Here is a 24,119-nt window from a genome sequence, read left to right as displayed (position 1 = left end):
CAAATCAATCACTGTGGTTTTACATTGCCCTGGTTCAAATCTTTCATACTGTCTATTCCTTGATTACAAACAAGACTCATATCATTTCTTTATTTTTGCAAATTTATTAATTAAATTGTGGTTCCACTGTTTGAGCAAGTACATTACTTCAAGGATAACAACAAGCTGAGTTACTAGGTCAGACAGAAAGAATGTTAAGAGATATTATTAAAAGGAGAAAAGTCTTAACTCTACTCTTGTTGACAAAGCTGCTCACATTTGACTGTGGTGGGTCAGGCTTTCTTACACAATAGTGTGAAATATCTAAAACAGCGACCTGTGTAGAATCCAGTCCTCTGAGTAATCAGAAGCAGAGCTACTGGTAGCTGCCTTAATAGGCAGCTTCGTTTGCTTCATGATAATTTGCTTAGTGGTATGAAAACATTTCAGTTCATTTTCATAAAGTATGCCACTCATATGCATACTTTCCATATTGTTTGGATACCTGCACCTTACCACTACTGGAGCAACCGTGATCAGAGGTTGTGATGGGGGCGTGGCACAAGTGGTTTTCCATACAACAATAATGGCAAAGTAGAAATCTCTGTCATACTGAGAGATACCAGGAGCATAACGTTATGACACTAAAATTAAATGTAGTAGGTCATTGATAATACATGTTGAAGCCCTTGAATTACATAATTTCCCTGTTCAGCTGTCAGTATCAGTGGTGTTTGGTCAATTATAAAGTTGCTTTATCCTCATGAATATAACAGGAATAGAGCCTGAGAGCTTCCTGCTAATGAAATGTTAATCCCTTGAATGACACTGTCCTCCTTCTCACTGGACACTGCTGCTGGTGTTTGATGTTTTGCACACACACACACACACACACACACACACACACACACACACACACACACGCTCATTGGGGTTTTTGACCCTTGATCATTCTCGCGGAGTTAAATGTTCTAGTTTTTACACCTGATTCTAGCTGCTTTTTCTTACCTACCATGTGCGCAGAACATGTTGCCATGGCATCAGTGAATAGGTCTCCCTGTTGTCGCATTTTGTTAAAAGAGAACCTGAGCTCTCCAAACTCACTGCTTTTCTGTACCTCAGTACATTTATTTCCCTTATCACCCAGAGACTGAAACCATGCGTCTCCACAGGGGATCTGACCACTTCCTCACAGATTTAGAAACAGATAGAAATTGAAAAACATCATCTTTTACAAAGAATTAACTGGGAAAAATGGAAATAAAACTCTGCTACAGTTGTTGAAAGATCATTTTCAATGTGCTTTCAGCCAGGATATTCTCACATAATTGTATTCCGTTTTTTCTCTGCCAGAATGAACATTGTACTCATAAATCTCTTCACTGCCTGTGGGTATTGTCTGATTATATAATCTCTTTTTAATACTATCTACTTACTATTGGGTTGCTAAAATGGCTCTGGGGTGATGTAATGGCATAGAACGTGATCTCATGCCAGAAAACAAAAGCTGGACTCCGTCATGGATTTTTAGACAAGCTTCTATTTTTAGTTTAGTTTCAACTCTTTCCTCTCTGTCTCTGTACTATATAGCATTAAAGTTATTTAGTAATTCTGTCACTGAGCCAGAAGATACATTCCTTATACAGTCGTCTGACAGGCCCACTTGTAGGTCATTTGTGTTTGTATAGTTTCACAAATGGTGTGTGAAATATGCTCGAGCCCAGGACATATGTATGTTTGTGCGTGTGAGAGAGCAGGCAAGTGAGAGTTAGAGCTTGAATGTGCATAAACACTAGTGCTTCTGCTTTCACTCATGGGACTATCAAAATTGCCCAGAGACAAACCAGCTCTCACTGAACCAGGGGGAATAATGCCCTTTGATTTGAAGGCATCAGTGGATTGAGGGAATTGTTGTTGGCATGTATGTTGATGGATTGACTTTTATCCGTGGTACAAATCCTGGCTTTTTGTCAGGCAGCAAACTCACTCCCTCATCTCTCTCCCTCTCTGATGTTTGGTTGTCAGATGCTGAAGTAAAGTTGAATTTATTGCAGAAAAACAATTGTTTTGTCACTAAAGAAACAAGAGAAATGTTTGCTCCCCAATCAGCAAGATATTTATGGAGAAGCCTCCTAACATAATTACCTAACAAGCGTCGTTATCACATGATGAAATGTGTGCGTATTTGTCTTCATAAGTGCAAAGCCTTCCTACTGAATAACTATTCTGGGAAAGTTACAGAAGCAACACCTCATGTTTGGAGTTGCGGTTGTAACTGTTACGGAGGCCCTTACACAAGAATCTTCCCCAAGAATGGAACAATTGATCTGCACCAAAATAATCATTCAAAAATAAACATTTAAAACTATGTATGTTTCAAATTAATGTAAAATGAATGGCAAAGAAGTTTGCCTGCGAATAAAGGCATCAACTCTCACGCTGTGCAGAACGGACGTCACGTCACAACTCCTTATGACAATCAAGATCCTTTTGATTGTTTGTGTTTCTCATCACCCTGTGTTGTATGACAAAGGACATGGAGACCCCCCTGCATTTTTTTTTTAAACTTTCCAAGTCTATTTCTGTTGTGTTTAGTGAAGTGTAATCTGCACAGACATTTGTTTAAATCACACAAATCCTGCTGTATGTGTGTTTTGTTTACTGTTTCTACATTGATTGATCAAGACTCCCAGTCTGCATGTGAGCTCACCAGTTTCACCACAGGCAGATTCCCCTCACTCGCTATGGTGGGCAGGGAAATAAAATCAATGAATCAATAAAAACGAACACTGCGGATTTCTTCCCGTGGAGCCGACATGAAAACTATTTTGGTTCAGTAAATTTCTTGTGTCAGTCAGCCTGGTGAAGGCAGTTTGGCCGGACGCTGTCTTCTCAGATCTCCAGGAGCTGCTGCTGACAGACGGCTGCTTCTGTGGACAGAGACGCTGAACGCAGGTCGGAGATCATCATCACTGGGTGATGTTACTCGCATCATTTTTTCTGAAGAATGAGCTTTCGCAAATTCATGTTTGTGTTTCAAATTTGTATCGCTGCCAGTATGAATAGTTTTGATGCCAAATATTAGGAGGCGAGTATTTTGCATTTTCGTGTTGTTTATTTGTCATCTCCCCAGTGTGTAAAGACCTTAAGGCTGAAACATGAAAATGTGAAAAAAGTGAAGGGGTCTGAATACTTTCTGAATGCACTGTACACAGTACAATACACTGCCAATAACAAGAGCTCACCCACCCTTGGACTATTTTTTTACAACATTGAATCACAGTTGATGTGATTGTAATTATTCTACACTGGGCAGTAGAAAAAATAAAAAGTATTCACCTTCTTGCAAAGTCTCCTCATGTAGACTCTTAAGCTGGATTTATACTTCACCATTAAGAGTTGCACCGTACCTACTTGGCTATGTGCTCCAAAGCTACGCTGTAGGCTACACTGCAGCTTACAAAAATATAACTACTCAACAAGGCTACAGCAGCTATGAAAATCCCACTTGGGGAATTGGGGAAGGCAACAACTGTGACTGGCTGTCTAGATTTTCTCCTACAAGTTTCTGATACTGGTAGAGATTGAATCAGAGCGAATCCAACATGAAGCAAGTTGAAAAAAGGCTCAGATATCTTCTCCTTTTCAGTAACACACATGTAGCCGAGCCATTTCCACTGCTAACCTTCTGCTGACTGTGAACTCTGCTCTCTATAGTGAATGAAACAGCATAAATACAGCGACTGCACACAACAGTCTCATTATTCAGTAATGAAACAACCTTCCCACTAGTGCTCATTTCACAAAATGAACCAAGACTGTAAAGTGTGGGGACGACACAATCACATACATCCATCGAGTGTTGTTGTGGTAATAACAGCGGACGAAATCCAATGTTAAACTATTAATCAAAAGCTACACCATAAGTTACTACATTGGGATTCCCATTAACCATTCATATCAAGTATGAATCCAGCTTTAATCTTGTTAGAAGACTTTTAATGGAGATGATCTGTGGTGGCACTTCAGCTTTCTATAATGATCACCATCAGTGCTGCTAGTAGCAGCAGTAATAACAGTGGCAGCTCTGTCTCCCATGGGGAGACAAGTTGAAATTGCTGCATCACACTTGGGAAATCTAGTTCCAGCAGTTTAGAACAGCTTTTGTTCTAATGTATGAATGGTAGTTTTAAGTCTTCAAAAAATGTTTTTAGCTCCGACAGTAACATCTATATCTTCAGCATGGATAGATGAACATGTTGATATGAAGCCCGTTTATATACAGACTTTTTAGGTACACATTTTAATCATATTCTGGGAGGTTTACAGAATGGTGTTACATGTGTATAATGTCAGTGACTAAGTATCAGTATTTAATGTTGATTGGTGGATTTTCTTTCACGGACACTCAGACTTGAGTGGGATTTATGCATTGTGCATTTACATTTTACAAGTCTGTGTTTACACACTGTCGATTAATTCCTTTGTAATTATGCTGACTGAAAATAAAACGTGTGTGAGAGAGAGAAAAAATCTTTTGTATGTATGCCTTACAAATTATTCTTCTTTCTTTATATAAGCAGCAAGAATGTTGTATAATGGTGGATATGCTCTTGCACTTGCACTTACACACCCACAAACACGTTCTCACACATGCAGAGTTGTCAGCTTGCCTGCAGAGTTTGTGGTTATCAAGCTGTGCTCTACCAGAGAAGGTGTGTTATTTGAGAGAGCGCAGGGAAGTGAAAGGACAGGAACTTCAGGAGCTGTGCTGTTCCTCAGCCACTGCAACAGGGAAGGTAGCTTTCCTCGTACATTTTCCTGTTGAATGCCTTTCTGCAAGCACCCAACAGGAAATAGCTTTAATGGCATCAGGTTGTGTTGTCATAGGTGAGAAAAACACCTCGCAGGTCCTGTAGCTTCGTATTTAAAAAGAGTACAGAGAGTTGAAGGGTTATTCTTGATGATATGACTCAGCTCTGTAGTAAAAAGCACAACAATGAACTGAAATCCTCCATTGCTGAATCGATACACTGTTGCCATTTTGTCGGTCTCAATTCCCTACTCATTACATTTTATAGTCATGACATCGGTTATAGTTTCATTTTTGTTCTTTAGCGTCTTTATGAAACAGCCTTCCATTCTTTTTATGCGCTCTGACTGGACAAACAAGTTCTTTTAATTTCCGGTTTCATGAAGCTTTCTAATTCTTAAACACTTTCCCTGGGCCATTTATCTTCTTATCATGTAATCTTTTCATTTTGTGCCTTGTATTAACTTCTGTTTATTTTTTCTCATTTACTAAATATTATATTACCTGTCACAAAATGTATAGTTGTGGACTTTTAGTGAAATATTTGATGGTGTGGTTTGGTGAGTCGTGTTATTCAGTCTAAATCTATGAATACAGCACCAGTCTGTTTGTTTGGACACACCTTCTCATTCAAGTGAATTTGAAGGTGTGTCTAAACCTTTGACTGGTACTATATATCAGCTGATATACACGTGTACAATGTACAAGGCTCACATGTGTGGGTTTGATCTGTAAAAACTTTTCTTATTTGCTTTTTAACAGACTTGATAGCACAGGGATGTTTTTTAGCATGAAAATAACCTGTTACAGGCCAGATGAGTTTCGAGGCATTTGTTTTGGCCTAAAGTGAGACTCGGGCTTTGGGATTTTTCCAACTCTCCCCGTACTCTGCTCTAAATATAGAGGACTCACAGACCATGGTTAATTCCAGTAATTCATAGTTAATTAGGCTATTTGACTGTGAAAAGTACAGTAGCCTTGTTCCCCAGCAGACTCTGAATACTTGGATTTATTTGAAACATATTCTTTTTTTTTTTTTTTTTCAGATCTGACTAGGTGTGCCATCTGAGAGGCAGAAGATTTCCCTCTGAACCCAGAAGAAGACGCTAAAGGTTTACACTAAATCCATATTTTCATCCATCTGCCTTAAAACTCACACTTCCAACATTGAAAGTAGTTTTCAGAAAGTCATCCAGGATACACTGACAGCCTTATTGTGCCTTATTTTCTGATGAAAGTATCTGAGCAATTTTAAGGGATACACTGCTCACTTTTTGTGATGGTTCTAACTTCTTTTGATCACATATATTGCATACATCACTGCACTACATTCAACAATTATTTAATAGCATAGATTTTTATAAAATGTGACATGAAGAACATCATGTCAGGTAGGGTTTAAGGCTTAGCAGATAGCAGCAAATTTTAGCTCAAAGTTCTGATGTCTCAATGACTGATAGCAAGTTTTTGAAACACACTAAAAATAAGTTTCCCTTAAAAGGATGAACACAAGATTAACTTTTCTAAATGTTATGGTGAATACTTCCTACCTGTATGTGAGCTACAGAAATTAATTTGAAGCCGTAGATGAGTGGAAAGGACACACTCCTCTCTCCTCTTTTCTCTGGCAGAAGGTGGTGTCTGATGTCTAGAACAGTAAAATGTTGGATGGTCAAGCTGCAGCGTCCATAAGCCCTGTTGTTTTTGGTCAGTGTTGTTTCCCATGACTCAGAGATGAGCCAGAGGAAGCCCAATGTGATTTCCACACAGTTCCCAGGCCCCCAGATCCCTTCAAACACAGGACATTACACACAGTTACACATACACACGCACTCACTCATAAATCAGAGACAAGTATGTGTGTGTGCGTGTGTCTGTGTGTGTGGCTAACATTTAAAGAGATAAATGGCTGAACATCCTTTGCTCTTTGATACACACATGCTCTCTCTAACTTGTCAACCACACACAAACGCACACACACGCACGCACGCGCACACACACGCACGTACGCACACAGGCCTGCGGGGCTGTCAGACTAAGGGACAGCTGCAGCTTGTCCAGTTAAGAGGCCCGCTGCATAAAACAAGGGCAGCCTGCAACTCTGCCTCACACTCTTACACTTCAGGTCACTTGCTGTCAGTGAAACCGCTGAGCTTCCTTAAGATGAAATCCACTTATCTACAGTATATAACAAAACTGAGTACACCACTAGTCACCCTTAAAATGTTACGTAAATACAAATCCTTTCCATTTAATATAATTTTATTTGTTTTTAAGCAATACCCAATAAAAATTAAGCTAACTCACTTGAAAAACAGAATGTTTGACTAATTAAACTATAATGAAAGGTTCATATTTAAGAACAAACTGCAACAAAAGTCAGCACACCTTCCATTAGTGAGACTCCATTATTTTACTTTTTAATATTTTGTATGCTCGCCTTTATTTCTGATGACAGATTCAATCCTCCTGGACATGGATGATGCCAGTTTTGCAGAAATCTGTGTAGAAATGTTCTGTCATTCTTCACAGATAATTCTTTTGAGATGCTCTTTGCTGGAGGGTTTTTGTTGCTCTACTTTCTGCTTTAAAATACTCCAAAGATGTTCTGTTGGATTCAAGCCTTGTCATAGTTTTTTTCACTTTTTTCTTTTTTAAAAAACTCTTATGTCATTTTTTGAGTGTGTTTGGAATCATTGCCTCCTTGAGACTGGGAGTCATCTTTTTATTCAGCATCTGGGTGCCATCTATAAATGTCATCTCCCCTGCGCCTCTTATATTCATGCAGCCCCATATCAGCGCACTCCCACCTCCGTGTTTCACAGTCGGCGCCATGCAGTCACTGTGGTAGTCCTGGCCAGGTCCATGCCAAACACGCTTGACCCCATCTGATCCAAACTAATTTATTATGGTTTCATCTCACCAAAGAATGTGCTGCCAATATTCATCAGGCTTCTTTTCATGTTCTTTGGCAAAGTTTAATCTCGCAGTTATGTGCCATTTTGTGAGCGATGGTTTTTTTTTTTGGACGTCGTCTGTGGAATTTGACTTCATGCTATGTCCTTCGCGCTGTCTGAGCAGTCGCTGAAACACCGATTTCCACAGATGATCTTTGTGCCAAGTAAGAAGCACTTGCCCGTCTGTTTTTCCAATGCAAGGTTGCGAAAATAGCAAATTGTGTGTGCCGTCGTTTTTCGAGGACGACCATTGCACCGTCTGTTATTGGTAGTATGGGTCCCTTAGTACCTCCTATCCACTGCTGCAGCTGTATCTTGCCTCTGTTCAGCAGCTTACTGATGATCTTATACCTTCTCCCGTCTTTATGAAGTCTCACAATCAGGTTTCTTACTTGTTCAGACAATTCCTCACCATGTGGAGCCATGTTGCATTAGAAACAACCGATGTTCACAGGTTCTTTTATAACCTTGTTGACAATAACACATAAGAAAAACATTAAAAATACTTGAAATACATTGTATAAGATTTTGGGTGTAGACTATATGTTGCTGTTGTAAGAAGGGTTGAGTTAAGATTCAGGCTGTTTTTTTCTGTTTTATTTATTATTATAACCTGAGAAATAGTTTTAATGCAGTAATTATCAAGATAATCATTCATGCTAAGTGGAAAGGACCCCAATACAGTGTGTTTCATGTGTGTAAAGTTTGCATTCCTAAATGCTTAATTAATTGCTTTTATTTTATTTACCATCAACACGGAAGTGCTTTATTTTGGGTAGCTAGCTAGTTTCTCCTTGCTTACAGGTTTTATGCTGAGCTAAGCTAACCATCTGCTGGCTTTAGCTTCATATTCAGTGTATAGACATGAGTGGTATCGATCTTTTCATCTAACTCTCGGCAAGAAAGCAAATAAGTGTTTTTGGTTTTGTCATATTAGCTGCACAAATATCTGGTAGCTGCTGCAAAATTAAAACAGGGAAAAAGCTGTAACCTATGCTTAGTTTGTATTATAATATCAGTTAAGTTTTACACATTCAGATTTATTGTATGTGTATGTGCGCGTTTGTGTATATATGTCTTTCACAGACCGCATTTAAAAACACATTTTTAAACTTGAAACCGTTGACTGGGATCAGTTTGTCTCTTCAGCATAATTTAGCACAAACACAGCACAAGTGGTTTCTATCTTCATTAGGGTTGAGGGTAAGGGGTAAGAGCTTTGGCATGTGTGTATGATAGAGTGTGAGAAAGAGGAAGTCCGACAGCTCAATTGGTTTCTCATTTTTCTGCTGTGATTTGTTTATGTTCATTGACCAGCTGTGGTAGCAGTGTGGTAGAACTGTTGCACCTGGCAAATGGATCATCTTAGAGAATTTCACTGCAGTCCTTCAACATTATTTGTTCTTTATGACATGTTTTTCCTTTATTTGACATTATTTAGATCTTTTAAGGGAGCATGACCCCTTTCCTGTTTCATAGTTCAGTGTTTCCCCTAGCTTGACTGCTTTGAGGGGGAGGGGGTGTAACGTGTGGTAACGTGCACATAAATTAGGAAAATAACATAAATAAACATATTTTGTTTCTTTCAGGAGGGGCGGGGGGTCCTGCTGGAGGGGCGAGCCAAGGCGATGGTAGGGGAAACGCTGTAGTTGTTTTGCAGGGCCCCCTGGTCTGTCCCGGAGGTCAGGCTCGATATAACGAAGGTTATGTTGGGTAGGATTACCTCACTCTCCCTGACAGCCTTCCCCTCTTAGCAGGAGTTCACAGCAGTAAAAGTTGGTGTTCTTTTTTTAAGTTTTAATGAGATGCTCTGGGGGAGTTGGTGGAGAAAACACCATTGTACACTGTTATTAGAATACCATTTTTAGACCGATTGTATGAAATTTCTCTGATGGGTCAACAAACATAATCCATCAAAGTCCATTTTAATTGAGGTGTAGAGCAGGTCGAAAACAAGTTTCTGTAATAACTGTAAGATTACTACGCACTTATTATAGCATTACACTAACTATGACGTCCTTATTCCATTATGTATTGAGTAAAAAACAATTTTAATTGCCTATTAACTGACAATACAAATGTTTTGATATGGACATAATACTTTTGGTGTGACATAAAAAACACTCCAGATACATTCTGTTGGATAGCTTGGTGTACTGTGTTGCTTTAAAAGAATACAGAACGCTGAGAGACAACTTTTTTAACAGTTTGACATTTTTGGAAATACACTGATTTGCTTTCTTGTTGAGAGTTAGATGAGAAGATGTCTATATGTTAAATATGAAGCTTCTGGCAGCAGCCAGTTAGCATAGCTTTGCATTAAGGTTAGAAGGTTGTAAAGCCCTAATTAAGTAAGTGTAAATACGTCAAGTCAAGTAGGATCATTCACCAACATTTTTTCCAAACAAATTCAGGGTCAAAAACACAATCAGCTACTTTATATCACGTCCTGCACATCAGTATAACAGCTGACAGTATTTGTCCAAAGGTGGGGAAGAAGTGTGTGACTCACAGGAAGTACCTGGCCCAAAAAAAATCAAGGTGTCATGGATGGCTGCTGCGTGCTTACTCCATGAATCCGGTTGTGTCTGACATTTTATAGGCGAGCTGCATCTGTCCATCCCCTCCATGCCAGTAGACAGTCATCAACATGCAGAGACAATGGCTCTATTTCTGTATGAATATTATTGATGCTCGTGTGGGAGTGTGTGTGTGTGTGTGTGCGTATGTGCTGTATATATCTGTATTCATGGCGTGCATGGAGTCTGTGTGTGCATCAGTAATAGTGAGCAGAGCGTGACTCCAAGGAGAGGTGGTGATGTGTCTTTTTCTTGTTCCCAACCTGCTGTTTTCTGATAAGAGAGGAACTGAGACAGTGGGCTGCGGTTAATTCTCTCTCTGCATCGAGCCTGCCGTCTGCCATGAAGAACAATAGATGGGACAGACTGGTCATCAGTCTTTTCTTCTGGCTTCTGTTTATAGCTCCTGAATCACCAAGGATGGAGTGGGTTGTAATGCTGTTGAGTAACTCTTGAGACACTTTGCTGATTGTATAACAAACCTTTTGTCACTCCCAATTTCCTGTTTCTTCACAGCCCACCTCCCTGGCTATAAATGGGATTAAACAAATTCAGTAAACAACATTCTTCTTGCCACTATGGATTATGAAGAAATATAGACACATCAAAGGTTGAGTCATACTCACTAAGATAATTATTATGACTACAGTACCAAGAGAGATGAGAGAGTCGTAATGCTGCATTGACTCCTGAGAAGAAATTATTTGTTGTTTGTTTGAGTGCTCATTTAGATTTACGTTTTTGAAGTTTTTACATGAAATTCAGACCGTCAAACATCACAATAATGTAATGTGTGAGTGAGAGTTAGTTTATAATCCAGTTCATCTGTTTAAACAGCTCACCTGTTTAAACTGATGAACCATGTAAACAGTCGTCCCTATCACTCTATTCACCATCTCAACAAACTGAATATTTTCCCTCAGTTTCTCTCCCTTTTCTACACAAATTGCAGCATTCATCATTGGGCTGTTTTTGTGATGGTGATGTCGGTCAGTTTGTAAGGCCACAGCTTTGGTTCAGACTGAATGAACAATGAAACATAATGACTTTGGTGATCCCCTGACTTTTCCTCTAGTGCCACCATGACATTGACATTTGTGGTTTTGAGTAAAATGTCTTAGCAATTGATGAATTGAATTAAATTTGGTACAAATGTTCATGACCTCTTCGGTATGAATTGTAACCGCTTTGGCAACCTCCGGACTATTCATCTAGCACCATCATCATTCCCATCAGCCTCAGCTAGGGCTGGGCAATATATCAAATTAATTCAATTAACACAATGTGCACTATGTGTAAAATGTCTAAATCGTGAAAAATTAATGATTACAATATAAACTAAAAGTTTATCTGGTTTATCAGCATCTGGTACTAACAGTCATTATGTGTGTGGGATATCCTGTATTTTATGCATAAAATGATGATGACAGACAGCCTTGAAGGTGATGCAGGTAATAAGTTATTAGTCTTGCTTATCTGTCAAAATAAAATATAATGATATGATATGATATAATAATAATGATGATGATGATGCATTTTGCAGGCAAACAGAAATTAATTAAAACGTAAAATCTACCCCTGTCTTGATAAAAAATGGAGATTTTACTTTTTGGCCATATCGCTCACCTGTAGCCACAGATGTATTTTATGATCAGTACTAATTGGCAAATGTTAGCATACTTACATGCTAAACTACACATCAGCATGTTAGCATTGTCATTGTGAGCATATTAGCATGGTAATGTTAGCATTTAGCTCAAAGCACCACTGCCCCGAAGTACAGCCTTACAGAACTGCTAGCATAGACTCTTAGTCTTGTTGATGTATGTCCATTTTATGCTTTGGTACTGTCACATGCGAGAGTTCATTTTCTTGCAGGATTTCGGTGGTTGCCTAGCGACACTGCTCTGATCATGGTGTATCTGTCGTCCAATACGTTGTCCTCTGTTCTCACTCAGTTGTTTAATGTGTTCTACTTTCTCACTGTGAAGTAAGGTTTGTTCCTAACTTTAATCCTGTTTGTGTCATGAAGGTTATATTGTATTGATTAATCATTAAAATGTAATTATTCTGACCGCCCCAATCCAAGTATAAAACATCCTCAGGCCAAAGTTACAGTGGCTGTATTACTATGGAAACAAAATACGGTCATGAGTATTATAGCTGTGTATCACGATATCTGAATGTGTGAAAACATTTTGTATGAATACATTTTTGAATGTTTAAAAAATATCTGAACAAATAGATTTAATTTTTGATTCTGTAAGGAGATCTGTATACGTGTGTGACCTTTTGTGAACAAATGAACAAGATTTGCACAAATAATTTCCACTGTGTGAGTACGTATAGAATATTTGCACAAAGGTTTATAGTTACACATCAAAGGTTTGTCAGCTGGCTTTGTGTCATCTCCTCTCTCCTGCTGAGTTTTCCATCTTTTCTCCCTCTGTGATTGGTTTTCTTCATGTCTGTCTTTCATCCAGGTGGCCCTTACATTATCTCCCTGGACCATCACAGATCATATATATGCTTCAGTGCTCTGACTCATAAAAATCTGTGTGCGGGGGTTTCAGAGGATGAATCCATTCTTTAGGGACATACTTTATATTAATTGATCACAGTGGTATAATTTCAATTACTGGATTTGGACCACATTATTAAAAGATTTGGTTGAGAAGGACTAAAAATATATAAGAAATGCACATGATGTCTTAACTACATTTTTTCTAAATCTACTCACAATATCACCTTACATGAATGTGTAATTTCACATCACAGTCATTATTTAAATACCGCCTCTTTCGGTAATAAAATTAATCTCTTCAGATTTCAGATTTTTCAGTGCTACACTTGAATTGTCTCAAAATGTGAATGTTTTATGATTTTTCTTTCTTTCTATTTTAGTTTACTGCTCACTAAATTGACAAATGGCTGTTACGTTCGCAGTATTTATCCTGAATGAATGTACATTATCATAATCTGTTTTATTACACAACAACATAGCCCTCCGAGATGCATTTGTCGCTTGTTTTGGCAAGTGTTGCAGTACATCAGATTAGCCTGTTCAATGAGGTGCATCAGCTCGCCCACCTCATGTATTGCAGTTGCATAACACACAAGGAGGAGATTTGTTTTTAAACATTCTAGTGTACTCATTTCAGTGAGTCGTGAATTAACCTAGTGGACTGATATAAAGCTATGAGAACAGCTGTGTGGAAGCTCCTCTTTGTAAGAAACTATAGCTGCTGCAGGTAATCTCTCTTAGCTGACTCTCAGTGCATCATCTTAAAAGAGGCTTTCTTACCGTATGTGAATTTATGCATGGCTGCACATTTACATGTCTGGTGGTGGGGGTGTATGTGGACGTCTTCTCGCTATATCTCCTCTCAGGACAGTGCATAGTTACATTCACAACCATATGGTGTGTGGGAGAGGAATTCACTTCCCTGAGTACCAGCCAGGTTTCTGCTGAGTCCTGTGTGTTGTAATTGGCAGTTACATACCAAGGCCTCTCTTATCATTGTGCAACACCACATTTTCAACGTCATCGTCGTCCCCATGTGCTGTTTCTGTCTTCTGTTGACAAAAATGTTGCATGTCCCAAACAGTTCCTCTTAAGGGTAGAGCAACACTGCGTCAGACAGCTACATCTGCGCTTGATGACTTACGCACAAAGACTTAACTAGAAACTGATGAGGAAGGTTTTTAAGCTAATATAGGCCTTCAGTAAATTGTTGCACAGCAGCTTCCTGAGAAACCCAGTGAGAGCAGACATTGGAATTAGTGGGAGGTAGAGTGAGCTGGGAAAGTGATGTGATAATATGACAGCCAACTACAAAGTGTTTTCTTTGTGGATATCAGAACAGGAAACGGAAATGTCACAAAAGTTTAATGGAGGAACTGCCCACTAATCTCAACCAATTAGGGAACATGACTGACACACTCTCATTAGCAGTGGTTCCAGTCGGAGCTGTAATGAAGTCCGTTGTTTTTAAGCCACTAGTTGTAGGAAGTGTAGCTGTAGGCTTGTGATATACTTGTATGCATACACACACAAGCAGCATTCGTCATTTACTTGTCTACATGTGTGTACATGGAGGATTTAATTGTATATCCAATAGGGGGCAGATAATGTTCAAACTATCCCTAGCTGACGCTGGAATATCTTCCTTGAGAACGTCAGAATCCCAGGATTTAACCACATTGTTCTATTGACTGTTCATGGACATAATTGCATCTTGCAGACACATAGTATTCACTTCTGTGGAACCTTTTTGAGGACATGATAGTATATCTGAGGCATAGGTCACAGAGGTAACTGACTGTGTCCAATTGGTCCGGTTATTCACAATGGGGCCTTTATCACAGGCTCTAATCACTATTGTTCACTGTACAGGATGGTGCAGCTGTAGTATCCCAATTCCTGTATGGAAATTGAGCATTTTAGTGATGTAAATCAAATGTTCCAGATGCTCAGTTTACAGACAATCGTACAGATTACAGGACCAGAACCATACAGTAAACTGTACGGTTCTCTTACTCTCCTTCTGTCACTCAGAACACAAAAATACTCCATTGTAGCTACTAAAATCAGCCCGTTATAAATCCATTCACTAGTATTTTTACTCAAAATAAGGCTGTAAATTTGTCGAGTTGAATGGTGAAACACCAATACCACCCACTAATATAAAAAAATGCTGTAGAATCACTGAGTGTCTGCGTCTGTGTGTCCACGTGCTTTCATTGATTGGTTAGATAAGACCTACTCAAAGCTTGTTAACAGTTCTTGGCATTCCCTCTCCGACAGATGATTACCTAATTTATAATCTGTTGTTATCTAATAGCTCCAAGCCCTGCTGCTGAGATTATCATGACCACTCTCTGACACAGTTCCAACCTTCAGGCTGCAGGTCTCACTGCCCAATAACAACTTTCACTCTCACAAAAACCCTCACAGCGTACATTTGTCATCGCTCACTGTAACCCTTTTAGGTTTAGTCTCCATCTGAGGAATTTGTTGTGGCAGTCCAAGGTTTCACACTGTGTTTTCCTGACTTTTTTTGTACACTCAGCTGATTTTAGTAACATGCTGCAGACAATAATAGGGTTATTTAGAAGTGGGTTTCTAACATTGACACAGTGAGGGGAGTGTTTCCTTTTCCTAAGGAACAACTTCTGAAGGGTTTGCCTTGGAAAGAGAAGTTGTTTTCTCTTCCGCCCATGCTGTTGCTTCCTGAGTCTTCAGGAGGGAGGAATTCCCTCTAGTGCCTGTTACCCACCCTACATCCTAACACACACACGCACACGCATACACACTACAGCTGGGTACATGCTTCTACAAAAACGCTGCCCAAAGAGTCTAAAAGCAGTGAATAGCCCATTTCAAACGGTCATATAAGTGAGTCTACAGATCTTTGTGTCATTCCCACTTTGCGCAATGACTGGCTGTGTACGCAGGGGAGTAAAAATGTCAGACATGCAGTGCAGTGACCTAGTGTTACCTTGAAATGCATACCAATGGATATTTCTCCTTTATAATCCCCCCAACCTCTCATGATATTGATGTCTCACCCCAGTTTCAAAGGCAGTCTGTCTGAACTTTGCCTTTTCAAATTGGTGGATGATGCTTCCCCCAAGGTTATTCAGAAAGTCCATGTATTCACCTGAAGGCATCATCAGTCAGCCCACTAATCCCAGGACTCAGGCTTCAGTCTAAGTTATTTATTCCTCTACCAATTTGCCTACCTGACAGTAAGACTCTCATTTCAGTTTTTTACATCATCTAAGCTCTTTGTTCTCAGCCTCTCTCTCTCCTGATGGCTCTGCTGTGCTCCTCAGCAGGATCTTTACAGTCGTATTTATCCTAGCTGCAGGCTTTATTAAATTATATTTCAGTGCACTCTGTTGATTCTCTCTGCCCTGTGTGGTATTTCATCTCGTGTCTCTGTTCATGTGCCTCTCACTCAGCCATACATACCCTTACTCACAGTAGTTCAGTGGGGGGTGGTGTTCACTTGGCTGACCTCACCCCACCCGTCACACAACCCCACCCTGGTCTGGGCCCCACTTCGCTCCATTCAACTGGCCAGCAGATGCTATTTAGATGAATGTAATCAGACCAAAGCTGTTCATACTCACAGCATGAGTGAGTGGAGTGGAGGATGGGATAAGGAAGTTGTTTGATTGGCCCTGAAATAGTTTTTTTTCTTCTCACATTGCTGCACACCCTCAGTCTTTGTGTGATACTCAGGCCCTGCCCCAGATAGACTTCACACACTGCACAACAAATTTTTGTAAGTGGAAGTGAGGAGTTGCATTTACACTGTTTAGCATATGAAACTATGAATGCAGAGTTAGTATTTTATTTTTAAAATATATAAACACACACACACACATGCAGCAAGGCAGCCACCTGCTCCAATTACATAGATATTTTTAAAACCACAAAAGATGACTCAATGATGATAAAGGAAAACAACGGTGATTATAACTGAGTATTTATAACTGAACACCTGCAAAACTAATGACATTCACATACCTCGCTGTACTTTGTGTTTAGTGGTAATTAACAAGCATTAGCATGCTAACATGCTAAACTAAGATGGTGACCAAGTTAAACATTATATACCTGCTAAACATCAGCATGTTGTCATGTCAGGTTAGCATTTAGCTCAAAGCATCACTGTCACCTCAGTGCTAGTGCCACTAGTGAGGTTGTAGACGCTTCATTTGTATTGACTCGTCATAATTATGCATCAGAAAGTAGTTTTCTCATCACCAGCAAATGTTTCAGTTGCTAAAAGAGAAATTAGTCACAAACTTTGGCCATCAAAATGGTTAAAATGACTATTCAGAGCAAAAACTTTTTCATCATGTCAAAGTTAGCATTTCACTGAAAGCACCGCTGTGTCTAAGTATATTTTCAGACAGCCACTAGTGCAGCTGTAGACTCTCAATCTGGTTCTTTTATTCAAAAATGATCAAACATCATTGTCAGGTTGTTGTTTTCTCTTTGCCTGCAAATGTTTCAGTTGCTGAAAGAGAAATGAATCACAAGCTTTGGCTGTTCAAATGGCTATTCAGAACAACCATCATAGTATCACTGCTTAGAATACAGACCTACTGTATGTGTTTTCTCAGTAACTAGCATAATAGTCATATCCATACTTTAATAATCAAATCCTGTGCATAAATTACTCTCTCATGGGTTTCTTTTACATCCACTCGAGTAACAGTCTAATACTGTGTGAAGACGAACACAGCTACCTGAAAGCATTAGGGCTGATGTGCATCATTAACTCTGACAGAGACAATACACTCATGGGAGATGATTTTGAATTATAATCACACCCACACCCACACTCTTGTGTCTTGTGTTGCTGATTGTTGTTATTCTTGATTCTCTTGTTGCTGTTAATCATAATATTACTTTTGAAATGTAATCTTTGTGTTGCCGTGTGCTTCTTCAGCTCGTCTCACAGTATTATGAAATAACTGAAATAATAACACCATTGAAATTGGCGCTACTGTATTCCCCACTTCCCTAAAGTAATGAAAGTTGTTTAATTTCTCTGGGTAACATTTCTTCTCCACATGCCTTTGTGGAGATATTGTTCTTTTATTAGTGATATGTTCAGTTAATCACAGGAGTCCTTGAGGAATTAAAGATTCTTGAGCAGTCCGTAATGACAACATCGAGGCAAGATTCATGTCTTAAGTCAAATTTTGATTTGCCCTGATAAACAGAAAGTTGAACCGCTATCTTTAGAACCCAATCATGAAAAATATATGGAAATTTCTTACTAAAAAAATCTCAATCCAAACCGCTAAAAATAAACTGACAAAGGGCTTAAAGGGCTTAAAAATACAATAAAAATCATCAGTTTCTAGAAATACTCAAAAAAGTCATGACATGTAAACTTGGTTTTAAGAACAGAACATACTGCTTATTTTGGTTTAAGGAGCCAAAGTACAAGTTCAAAACTGCAGTTTGTCTGGTGCACATTCCTGTTTTAGTTTTTTTTGTTTGTTTGTTTCTGAGAACTGGGGGGGAACCTTTACTCTTTTTTATCAGTTTCTGGTTCTATTTCTCTTTTTTTTTCTCTTCTGCTCAGTCATTCTGTCCAGCTTTTCTAAATGAGTCTGTGTGCAGCACTGAGCTCGTCTTTTACCAGACTCTCTGTATGTAAGAAATTGTATTATGTGTGTGTGTGTGTGTGTGTGTGTATCAGTTGACCTATTGAAATCATTGCGGTGCAGTGTGCCTGTTGCCACGGTAACGCAGGCTTCTCCGTCTCTCTCTCTTTCTCTCCCTCTCTGTCTCTCTCTCTCTGTCTCCCCTCCCCTTTCATTTCCCCTCCACTCCAGAGCGAGGTCATGTGACCGTGCTGACGTCAGGCTGGGGAGGCAGGCAGAGGAGCGAGTTAGGTTGTGGGCTTTTTAACAGACCTCTTGCTCAGACTAGGAGTCTCTAGGAGTCTGTCAGTCACTGCTAACTCTGCCTCACTCACTCACTCTCTCACTCAATTGATCTTCTCCTTCCCCCCCGTCCACTGTGCTATCTCCCTCTTTCTTATTCTCATCTTTCTTTCTTTCTTTCTTTCTTTCTGGTGCTCTTCATTATTCTCGCCTGTTGCTTCTTCTACTGTTGCTGCTGCCACCACAAACTTAGTCTAGAGAGAAAGTGCTGGGTGATGGACTGCTGAACGGCTTGTACGTTGCTACAAAGTGAGGTAAGCTTCATGTGTTTTCTCTTTGTGTGTGTGTATTGTGTGCTTTAGCAGCCGGTGGTTGCTTCCAGAAGGGTGGACAGCAAGTTAAAGCTGGATAAAGGAAAGCTTTCAGCTCATGCATTTGCATCGCTGGAAGAGTCGCATACTTGTGCAGAAGGGAAGTTGAATTCCTAGACAGAAAATGAATGAGCATCTGTGTATGTCAAGGAACACTATTTGTCACCCTTTAATCATTAGCCAAACTTGAACTAACTTAAGCTAAAGAAGTGCAGGAATGCAGTGTAGTGTTTGAGGTTTCGAGAGATCTGTGATGAGGGTTTGATGTGGAAGACTAGTTGCTTTCTCTCTCAGCAAACACTACCAGATCTGTTTCTAAACCCCCTGCAGGAAGTGAGCGCATGATAGAAGAGAGAGAGAAGGCGAGTGTGATCATTACGGGGGCTGAGTGTGTTGTGTAGCCGGGAGTGATGGGCAGCTCCACATGTCGTTTCCTCCCAAAGCGTTGCTAATGTTAGAGGCAGCAGTGGGCTGGAGCTGCTGCCTCTGTCTGCCAGACAGCTAGAGGCAGGGAGGGGGCAGAGCAGCTGCCACCTGCCCCCCTCAGAGGGGATGGGAAAGCCTGAGAGGTATGCGCTGCGAAAAAATGTAGTCTCAAGGTCAGTTTCAATATTTATTTTTTCAGAAAAAAATCAATAATATGGTAAGATAAGGGTGTTTTTTTCAAAGCAGCTTTAGTTTTTTTCAGGAATTTTCTTGACAAGTATCTCGCTTGAGAACCCCCTCTCTCCTCCACCCTTACACACACACACACCACCCCACCTCCCTGCGTGCCGCAAACAAAAGCATGCCGGCCCACATTTAGCCCAAATAGGGTGGAAAGAAAGGGTAATGTCGGTAACAAGTGGTTTGGATCTCCCCACAAAACTCCACTTTCTCATTCCCTCCTCCCTCATCTCAACTTTCTCCAGAACTGATCTGCTGTAAGAGTTTATCTCTTCCTCTCCTCAGCAGTGCCTCTCTCCTCCAATTTAATGAAGTGGAGACGAGCCAAGAGCATGTAACAGGTCTTTGTCACTGTGTCTGAAGTATCCTGCTTGCAGATATCTACTGACTCTATCTAATTAAATGCTCAGCTCTGTGCAGAGGATTAGGACACAAATTAGCATTTGCCGGGCTGATCAGATTGAATTTATGGTTTGGTTCTTATCGAAAGGTTGTTATGACATGATACCTTACATGGTCCGCTGGACTACAAGTATTTATTATCGGTAAATAAAGATAGATACAGATAATGCTTGTATAAAGTAGACTTTAATGAGTTTTTTTAGTGTTGGTCATCTTGTACTTAACGCTTCTAGATAGTAAATATTCCTGCTTTGACAATTAATAGTTCATGCAAGCTACAATTCAAAGCATATTAATCTTCCTCCTGTGTATATTTCCCACGAAAAGCAGTTGCACATATCCTGTAAGCCTGTGGGTTCGTCATTCAGAAGTGTCTTTCTGTTGTGAAATGAGCTGCATGAATACAAGAGGCCATTTTGAGCCAAGAGACAGAAGAGTAATGTGATGTCTGACTTCTGTATCCGTGCCAGTTTAACTAAATAATGTTTTGTGTACCAGCATGTTGTTATCTGATTTGTGTGAGTTTGCATTTTGTGTGTGTAAGACATTAAGTTGCTAAGCCGGGTATGTTGGCAACAGTTACCACACACACCGCTAGCATGCAGCCAGTAGCTTTATCTGACATCCTGCAGCAGTGGATAGTCCTCATTGAGCGTGTGTGTGTGTCTGTGTGTGTGTGTGTGTGTGTGTGTGTGTGTGTGTGTGTGTGTGTGTGTGTGTGTGTGTGTGTGTGTGTGTGTGTGTGTGTGTGTGTGTGTGTGTGTGTGTGTGTGGGTTTTCCAGCCGGAATTTCACAGGCAGTGTGCAGGAAGTGGCCAAGTTTAATATTGATCCAAATGAGTACAAATTTTTCACAATATTATAATCTGGCATGATAAAAGCTTTAGTTTCCAAAGTAATGGCTGCAGTAGATGATCACACACTTTATGTTGGTGCCGCATTGACAAGACAGTACATTAATGTAGTGTTGCAATATCAAAGAGTGATTTATGAATATACTGTGGTTTAGAAATTATTTCCTTTTTATAATGTCAAACCTGTTGTTTAAGCTATCTTTGCACTGTTAAACCAGGGTGAAGATCATTGTGCAGAGTCAGGATTCATTTCATAACCATCAGTTTACTGTAACATTTGTTACTCAACTACTGGAGCTTTTCATCTTTCTTCAGAAACAAACCGGAAAGATCATACATCATCATACACAGATACAGTGTTGAATCTAAACAGTAAACTATTTACTGGAATTTCTTCAATTCATTTTTTAACTTTAAAGTGACTCCTTAATTTCAGCTCAACACACATGCACACACACACACATTAGAAGAAAGGTAATGGGATGGTTGAGCGGGGTGAGATGGTTACCGTGGTGTTTGTTCATTTTGTTCTCTGGCTTTCATTTACACAGAGCACACACTGGGTCAGGTCAGGATTTTTTTCACGTTTTGTCTCTGAGGGTGTCTGTCCTTATCTCTGGGTAAGATGCTCGGTCTAAAGATAGCTTAACTGCTTCACTGCTAATGTAAACATTTTATTCAGTGTTACAATAATAAATAGATACTATTTTATTGCTTTTCTGCCACTATATTACATAGCTGTATCACATAGTGAGCTCGTTACTGTCATCACAACAATCAGGGCAGCAAACCCAGTTTTCTCCGCTCCATTTTCAGTTACAGGTTTTGGAGTTGTAACTTTTGTTAATACATACATAATACCACCTGTTGCTGTTTCAGAGTTAGCTTTCCACTAACTAACCACTGTAAGTCTATAATTGTGAAGCAGCTCCAGCTCCTTGTAGCCTTAGTGAACAATGTTTGCGTCAGTTAAAGAGGCCCTGTGGAGTTTTGTTGTAAAAAAAAAGTCATGTTTACATTGAGTGTAGCGTATTATGTGTGTATCATATCTTTAAGGTCCTACAAACATGTTCAGTGCATTTCCTTAAAATGCTGCATTGTTTACATTCTTGTCTACTAGCTTGTAGTCTTCCTCCCTGCCTTTTCTGGTGCTTTGCTGCTTTTCTTGGCACATTACAGCCACCTGTAGTGCATCCTTGCGCACATTCACCAGACAAACAAAACAAGGACCCACTCATAAAATAACTGTTTCATAGTGCTTCCAGAGGTCAGAAACTCCATGGGGAACCTTTAACTCCTTGCTGCATATAAATAGGTTTACATGAAGCTTAAGAAGACATCAACACTTCATCAAATAAGCAGCATGTTTGGTTAGGGTGCAGTTATTCTAAGCATTTGGAGATTTGGCACACGAAGGGGAATCTTGTCAGCGTCCAGTGGCCTAATGGTTTGTGCACACACTATATCTACTCTGGTTGGATTCCTTCCATGGACCTATGTTGCATATCATTTCTCTCTCTTTCTTTCCTAATTTCCTGTCTGTATCTCTCCTGTTGCTACTAGATGAAGATAAAATGCCTGAAAAATAATCTTTAAAAAATGGTAGTTAACTGCTTAACAGCCTGAAGTGCACTATCCTATTACTGTAGTGAGACCAACATCAATACCGTCATACTCCAGGATTTTCATGGCAATTGAAAATAGACAATAGTACAATATTAAAGAATAATCATAATCATTCGTTGTCATTAGAAGGTGACTAATTCCAATGCTGTCGGTGTCTTTTATCAGCTCTACAGATATTACAAGTAGAACTCTGCATATACATCATCAGTACCGCTTGGATGTAGTTGTGTGATTTTGTGAGCGTGCCATATATATGTGTGGTTGCAGGTGGGTGAAAGTGGAGTGGCAGTTACTTGCATATCACTGAGTGTGTGTCTGTTTTTATACATGTATGTGAAAGTTTTCTGAAGGTCCAGGTGCATGTAAATGTAGCTGCTACAAGTGTGTGTTTGTGTTTAGTTGTGAAACAAATGTAAATCCAGAACTGCATTGATTTAAGATAGTTATATCATGGAAAAAGGTGACTTTTCTCCCTCCTAGTGTTCTTCTGCAGCAGAGCCCACACATACACAGAGGCATTTGAGTGGTGTATTTATGCCCACATCCGTTTCAAAAAATCTGTAGGAAAACTATGTAATTCTGTTACACTCAAGCTTAGCTGAACCGTATGAACCAGGGCTCTAAAACATCCTGTTTTGTACTTAAGGGAGTCTCATGTAACACTGGTGGAAACTAACTTGAAGGCAGTTTATGTAACTGTTGATTTATGACCAGAGTTAAAGAGGGAGACAGAAACTGAGAGTAATATAAAGAAACCCAAAAGATAAGAGAAGAGACAGACACTTGAGCAGGTAGTGAGATATGTTCCTATCTGGATTCCTCTCACTCTTTTATCAGGTGTTAGATAATGGCTGCTTTAAGTGGTGGAGCTTTTTCAAAACAAGGAGACTGTGTCAATGAGTGCAGGACTCTTGAGTGCTTGGTGTACTTAACTGTTATTACTCAGAGTAAGAGAGAACAACAGTATTTTCATTTCGTATCGGTCAAACCTGTCAGGGTTTTTGCTTTCAAAAGCAACAAGCTTCTGACATTCCATCTAAAAGTGTAAGTGTTTTATAGTATAAGTGATAATACACAAGAACACAGCAAACACACAAGAAACACTGTAGGGTGTGTGATGGCCTCAGCAGTTGGCTCATACTGTAAAGTTTAATTGAAGGTACCCAGCCAGTGGAGTTTTCATTGAAAACTAAAACATTCGTTCCGCAGTAGGCAGAAATGTGTATCACATCATGCATGTGTGCGTTCTCATTAGCAGAAAGTAGAACATGAGATGCAAACAGTAAAGGCACCTGTTCATCACCACCACAGGTGGTCAAAAACTCTCCAGGGTCTATTAGTAGAATAAAAAGTGTTTTAAGGTATAATTAATGGTTTATTGTACCACATGGCATTCATTTGAAGTGGAAAAGATTTTAAAATTGACATAAACACCCATTCAACTTGAGCACCAT

The 24,119-nt window shown here is 39.6% G+C and overlaps 1 protein-coding gene across 3 annotated transcripts in view; it reads left to right on the top strand.

Annotated features, from left to right (window-relative positions):
* The window catches only part of LOC121905409 (neurocalcin-delta A), a 72,641-nt gene that overhangs the window by 16,576 nt on the left and 31,946 nt on the right, over positions 1–24,119 (top strand). Inside the window, exon 3 of one of the 3 annotated variants that reach the window (XM_042423626.1) lies at positions 5,839–5,904. The exons of 1 other annotated variant lie outside the window; for it this stretch is intronic. The gene's annotated coding sequence lies outside the window, so the exon portion shown is untranslated. Of the gene's footprint in view, positions 1–5,838; positions 5,905–18,762; positions 19,061–24,119 lie in introns of those variants that run through there. One more of the 3 variants, XM_042423627.1, reaches the window with a different exon arrangement.

The sequence above is a fragment of the Thunnus maccoyii genome, chromosome 10 (assembly GCF_910596095.1).
Source record: "Thunnus maccoyii chromosome 10, fThuMac1.1, whole genome shotgun sequence".
NCBI classification, from domain to species: Eukaryota; Metazoa; Chordata; class Actinopteri; order Scombriformes; family Scombridae; genus Thunnus; species Thunnus maccoyii.
The sequence above is the reverse complement of the archived record's forward strand: the minus strand, read 5'-3'. Positions and strand labels throughout refer to the sequence as shown.